The sequence below is a fragment of the Crocuta crocuta genome, unplaced genomic scaffold (assembly GCF_008692635.1).
Source record: "Crocuta crocuta isolate KB4526 unplaced genomic scaffold, BGI_CrCroc_1.0 scaffold508, whole genome shotgun sequence".
Lineage (NCBI taxonomy): Eukaryota > Metazoa > Chordata > Mammalia > Carnivora > Hyaenidae > Crocuta > Crocuta crocuta.
This window is the reverse complement of record NW_027530364.1, coordinates 5575-12518: the sequence shown is the minus strand read 5'-3', so window position 1 is coordinate 12518 and position 6944 is coordinate 5575. Positions and strand designations below refer to the sequence as shown.

General features: G+C 35.8%; 1 protein-coding gene across 1 annotated transcript in view; it reads right to left on the bottom strand.

Annotated features, from left to right (window-relative positions):
- The window catches only part of LOC144233286 (protocadherin-11 X-linked), a 27737-nt gene that overhangs the window by 20142 nt on the left and 651 nt on the right, over positions 1-6944 (bottom strand). The window lies entirely within an intron of this gene.

The following is a 6944-nucleotide window of genomic DNA, read 5'->3' as shown; positions in this document are numbered from 1 at the left end:
TCCACTGCACGAATTGAAGAGGAAGATAGGAGAGTAAGTGAATTAGATGATGCAATTACAGAAGAAGACAAAGCAGGGAAAAAGAGAGATAAATTGATCTGTGAGTACGATAAAAGAATTCAAGAACGGAGTGATGAAATCAAATGGAACAATATCCCTTCCAAAGGAATTCCTGAAGAAGAAGAGAGACAGGAGCTGAGGGGGTCCTCAAAGAAATTATAGCTGAGAACTTCCACAATCTGGGGAAGGAAACAGACATTGAAATCCAAGAGGCACAATTGAAATCCAAGAGGCACAGAGAATTCCCCTCAGACATAACTTAAATCAATCTTCTGCACGACATATCATAGTGAAACTGGCATAGTATAAGGATAAAGAGAGAATTCTGAAAGTAGTAAGGGATAAAAGAGCCCTAACATACAAAGGGAGACACATCAGGGTTTTAGCAGACCTATCTACTGAAACTTGGCAGGACAGAAAGGAATGGCAAGAAATCTTCAATGTGATGAACAGAAAATCATGCAGCCAAGAATCCTTTATCCAGCAAGCCTATCATTCAGAAAAGAAGGAGAAATAAAGGTTTTCCCAAACAACCAATATTTGAATGAATTCATCACCACTGAAGTGGCCCTACAAGAAATCCTATGGGGGGTCTATAAGAGAAAAGTTGCAAGAAACACAAAGTATCAGAGACACCCACTACAAGCATGAATCCTACAGCAAACACAATTATTCTAACCCCATATTTTTCAATAATAACATTGAATGTAAATGGACTAAATGCTCCAATCAAAACACATAGGGTAGAAGAATGGATATAAAAAGAAAAGGATCTATTTTTTTGCTGTCTACAAGAGACTCATTTTAGTATTTAGTCCTCATTTAGAGGACACCTTCAGATTGAAAATGAAGGGCTGGTGAAATATCTATCATGCTACTGGAAGTCAAAAGAAAGCCTGAATAGCCATACTTATATCAGACAAACTAGACTTTAAAGTTAAGGCAGTAACAAGAGATGAAGAAAGACATTAAATAATAATTACAGGGTCCATCCATCAGGAAGACCTAACAATTATAAATGTCTACACATCGAATTCTGAAACACCTAAATTAAAAACAAAAACAAAAACAATCACAAACATAAACAATCTTATTGATAAGAATGTGCTCACTGCAGGGGACTTTAATACTCCACTTACAGCAATGGATAGATCAACTAGACAGAAAATCACTAAAGATACAATGGACCTTAACGACACATTGGACCAGATGTACTTGACAGATATATTTAGAACTCTACATCCCAAAGCTATGGAATTCACTTTCTTCCCGAGAGTACATGGTATATTCTCCAAGAAAGACCACATACTGGGTCATAAAGCAGCCCTCTATAAATATAAAAGAATTGATATCATGACATGCATACTTTCAGATGACTATGCTATGAAACTTGAAATCAACCACAGGAAAAAGTCTGGAAAACATCCAACAATGTGGAGTTAAAAAAAAAAACAAACAAAAACAAAAACAACCTACTAAAGAACGAATGGGTCATCCAGACAATTAGAGAAAAACTTAAAAATATATGGAAAAAATGAAAATGAAAACACATCAATCCAAACTCTTTGGGATACAGCAAAGGTAGTCCTAAGAAAAAAATACATTGCACTCCAGGCCTATCTCAAGACACTAGAAAAAGTGCAAATACAAAATCTAACAGCGCACCTGAAGGAACTAGTAGAGCAGCAAGAACACCTGAAACCTAACAGAAGAAGAGAAATAATAAAGATCAGGGCAGAAATAAACAAAAGAGAACCCCAAAAAACAGTTGAAGAGATCAATGAGAAACCAAGAGTTGTTTTATTGAAAAAGTAAACAAAATTGATAAACCTCTAGCCAGGCTTCCCAAAAAGAACAGAGAGAATACCCAAATAGACAAAATCATGAATGAAAATGGATTTATGGGCCTCAGTCAGTTAAGCGTCCGACTTCGGCTCAGGTCATGATCACACGGTTCCTGGGTTTCAGACCCGCATCAGGCTCTGTGCTGACGGCTAGTTAAAAGCCTGGTGCCTACTTTCAATTCTGTGTCTCCTTCTTTCTCTGACCCTCCCTTGCTCACACTGCCTCTTTCTCCAGGAAATAAATAAAGCATTAAAAAAAATTAAACAGAAAAAAAGAAAATGGATTTATTACAACCAATCCCTCAGAAATACAAGCAATTATCAGGGAATACTATGAAAAATTATATGCAAAGAAACTGGACAACATACAAGAAATGCACAAATTCGTAAACACACACAGACTACCAAAACTCAAATGGGAAGAAATAAAAAATATGAACAGACCTATAACTAGTGAAGAAATTGAATCAGTTATCAACAATCTCCCAACAAATAAGAGCCCTGGACTAGATAGCTTCTCTGGGGAATTCTACCAGATATTTAAACCAGAGTTAATACCCATTCTATTCAAGCTGTTCAAAAATTAGAAATGGAAGGAAAACTTCCAGACTCATTCTATGAAGCCAGCATCACTTTGATTCCCATACCAGACACAGCAAAAAAAAGAGAACTACAGGCCGATGTCCCTAGTGATTATAGATGCAAAAATCCTCAACAAGATACTACCAAATCCAATTCGACAGCATATAAAAAAATTATCCAGCATGATCAAGTGGGATACATTCCTGGGTTACACGGCTGGTTCAATATTCCCAAATCAAACAATGTGATACATCACATTAACGAAAGAAAAGATAAAAATCATATAACCCTTNCTTTCTCTCTCTCTCTCAAATAATCAGATTTTATAGTTTCTCTGGATAATATTATCTTTGTTTCTTTCTCCTCACCTCTTACCATATTCTCCTGTTTCTCTCTCTGGATTTAGCTTTTTAGTCTCTCTGTCTGGTCAATGTTCATTTTCTCTTTCACCCCATCCTTGTCATTTCTCTCTTTGTATATGCTCTTCCATCAGCGCTGCCTTCNAACCCTTTCAATAGATGCAGAAAAAGGATTTGACAAAATATAGCATCCCTTCTTAATAAAAACCCTCAAGAAAGTCGGGATAGAAGGAACTTACTTAAACATCATAAAAGCCATTTATGAAAAGCCCTCAGCTAAAGTCATCCTTAATGCTAAAAAACTGAGAGCTTTCCCCCTGAGATCAGGAACTCCACAGAGATGTCCACTCTCACAACTGTTGTTTAACATACTGTTTGAAGTCCTAGCACCAGCAATCAAACAACAAAAGGAAATACAAGGCATCAGAATTGGCTAAGATGAAGTCAAACTTTCATTTTTCTCAGATGAGATGATACTATACATGGAAAAACTGACAGATTTCAACAGAAGTTTACCAGAAGTGACCCATGAATTCAGCAACGTTGCAGGGTACAAAATCAACGTGTAGAAATCGGTTGCATTTTATACACGAATAATAAAGGAACAGAAAGAGAAATCAAGAAACTGATCCCATTCACAATTACAAAAAAAAAAAAAAAATCTAGGAATAAACCTAACCAAAATGTAAAAATCTGTATGATGAAAACTATAGAAAACTTATGAAGGAAATTGAAGAAGGCACAAAGAGATGAATATAACATTCCATGCTCATGGAATGGAAGAATAAATATTGTTAAAATGTCACTACTACCCACCATCATCTATACATTCAATGCAATCCCAATGAAAATTGCACCAGGATTCTTCTCAAAGTGAGAACAAACTATCCTAAAATTTGTAATAAACCACTAAAGACCCTGAATAGCCAAAGTAACATGAAAAAGAAAACCAAAATGGGACGCATCACAATCCCAGATTTTAGCCTCTACTACAAATCTGTAATCATCAAGAGAGTATTGTATTGGCACAAAGTCGGACACATAGACCGATGGAATAGAATAGAGAACCCAGAATTGGACCAAATTCAATGGTCAATTAATCTTTGACAAAACAGGAAAGAGTATCCATTGGAAAAAAAGACAGCCTCCTAAACAGATGGTGCTGGGAGAACTGGACAGCAATATGCAGAAGAATGAAACTAGACCACTTTATTATACCATACATAAAAATAAACTCAACATGGATGAAGGACCTGAATGTGAGACAGGAAACCAACAAAACCCTAGAGGTTAATTCAGGAAAAAACTTCTTTGACCTCAGACACAAGAATTTCTTAGTTGACACATCTCCAAAAGCAAGGGAATCAAGAACAAAAATGGACTATTGGGATCTCATGAAGAAAAAAGCTTCTGCACGGCAAAGGAAACAGTAAAACCAATAGGCAAATGAAGGAATAGGAAAATATAGTTACAAATGACATATCAGATAAACGGCTAATATTGAAAATCTATACAGAACTCACCAAACTCCACAACTGAAAAACAAACAACCCAGTGAAGAAATGGGCAGAAGATATGAACAAACACTTCTCCAAAGAGGACATCCAGATGGCCAAGAGACACATGAAACGATGCACAGCACCCCACCTCATCAGGGAAATACAAATCAAAACCACACTGAGATATCACCTCATGCTGGTCAGAGTGGCTAAAATGAGCAAATCAGAGGACTCTAGATGTTGGCGAGGATGTGGAGAAATGGGCACCCTCCTACACTCTTGGTGGGAATGTAAACTGGTGCAGCCCGCATGGAAAACAGTGTGGAGCTTCCTCAAAAATATAACAGTAGAACTTCCCTAGGATCCAGCAAAAGCACTGCTAGGAATTTACCCAAGGGATACAGGAGTGCTGATGCATAGGGGCNAAATAAGTCACATTCTGGGTGGCTCAGTCGGTTAGGCATACGACTTTGGGACAGGTCATGATCTCACGGTTCATGGATTCGAGCCCCACGTCGGGCTCTGTGCTGACAGCTAGGTCAGAACCTAGAGCTTGCTTCAGATTCTGTATCTCCGTCTCTCTGACCCTCCCCTGCTCACGCTGTCTCTCTCTCTCTCTCTCTCTCTCTCTCTCAGAAATAAATAAAAACTTTAAAAAACTTTAAAAAATAAGTGGATTATAGGCATGAATAGACATATTTTAAGTGAAAACATAAAGATGGCTAAATGACACATGAGAAGATGCTCTACATCACTCATCATCATGGGAATAGAAATTAAAAACAATATGAGATATGATATCACACTTGTCTGAATGGGTAAAATTAACAACCCAGGACACAAAGGATTTGGGGAGGACGGGGATAAAGGAGAATCCTCTTGCATTGTTGGCAGGAATGCAAACTGGTGCAGCCACTCTGGAAAACATTAGGCATGTTCCCCTAATGTTATACAGAGAAGTATCCTATAATCCAGCAATTGCACTACTAATTTTTTAACTAAAGGATACAAAATGCTGAATCGAACTGGCACATAAACCCCAAAGCTTATAGCAACATTATCAATAATACCCAATTCATGGCAATAACTCAAATGTTCACCGATTGATGACTAGATAAAGAAGAATTAGTATATATGTAGAATAGGATATTACTCAGCCATCAAAAGGAATCAAATCCTGCCATTTGAAACAGTCCGTTCCTTTAAAATATCTCCAAAAATCTTCTGCATATGTATCTACTTTCTACTGAGTGTTTATTTGTCCAATTCTGCCCCTGAAAGTTGCATTGTCATCTTCATATTATGACCAAAGTAACTAAAGTTCAGAAAAATTAAGCTGGAGGTAGTATATCTAGTCAGCAGTAACCATAAAATTGTGATCTATCTTTCTGACTCCAGCATACTTTTCCGTTTCATCAGATAAGGATATACCATTACAGAAGACTTGTTTAATATTGCTCATCTAGAAATCTTCTATCCCTTATCTTTTACTTCTTATACTCACACACAAATATGCATTTCAGTTGAATTCGCTCAAGAGATCTTAAGCCTTTGATTTCTAAATATATTTATAAACAAATGTATATTTACAATATATTAGCATCAGCTGAGCAGTTTTACAATATACCTCTTCCAAGCCCAAATCTTCAGATGATATACATCCAAATAATCTATGTTTTTAGAATATTTTGTAACACTGGCCATTATGTTAATCATAATCTGGTAGTGAGTAGTCAGAAAATGTTTATAAAACTTTAAAAATCTCTTGACCAATCTTAATCTTCTATATTAAGTCTCTGCTTTCATTCTTTTACACATTTTCCAAAATTATTCAAGTGCATTGAAATTATTTCACATACCCAAATCCAAGTTTCCTATTATCATATATACTCCATAGATAATTAAAAAAGAATCACGTCTTCACTTGTTAAACAAGGTCCCTCTGCACATATTCCAAATACCAGTTATTCCACTTATTCTTCTCTCTGTCTTCCCTATCCCAAGACCCAAGTCAAGCCAAAATAGGTACTTCAGGTAAACTGAAAATTTTGGCTAGAAAGCTTACTTACCCTTTATAGCAAATGAGTGTTCTGTGTTTTCAAAGATTGAAACTAAATGAAAATATTTAACATTAGCAGCACATTGGCTAAAATGTAATCTCATTTTGATGCTTAAAGATCTCTCCTTGACTGGAAATCACCATGAAAACTATTATTCTGTGTATGTACAGAAACAATATTAATAAAAATATTCTATTTAATCCTCAAGTAAATTTATTTGGCATCTTGTCTAATGGCAAGATAAAGCTTTCTATCTAAAATTATCACTAAGTATAAATGATAGATTTGTGCATATACTCTTAATGTTTACAACTGCTTGTTTAGGTCCACTTAGTGGCAAAGTCAGGATTAGACAAATTAAAGTTAAGGTATCAGGTAGGTTACTAATTTGTAAGTAGCAGGGTTGAACTCCTTATCTGACTTCTATATTAGATTGTTAAAGAAACATAAACAACTGCTTAAAAATAAGTGCACTTAAAATTAAAATTCATAAACCCCTTTGCTATTTCAAATAATTGCATTGATGAATTTAATGCATTA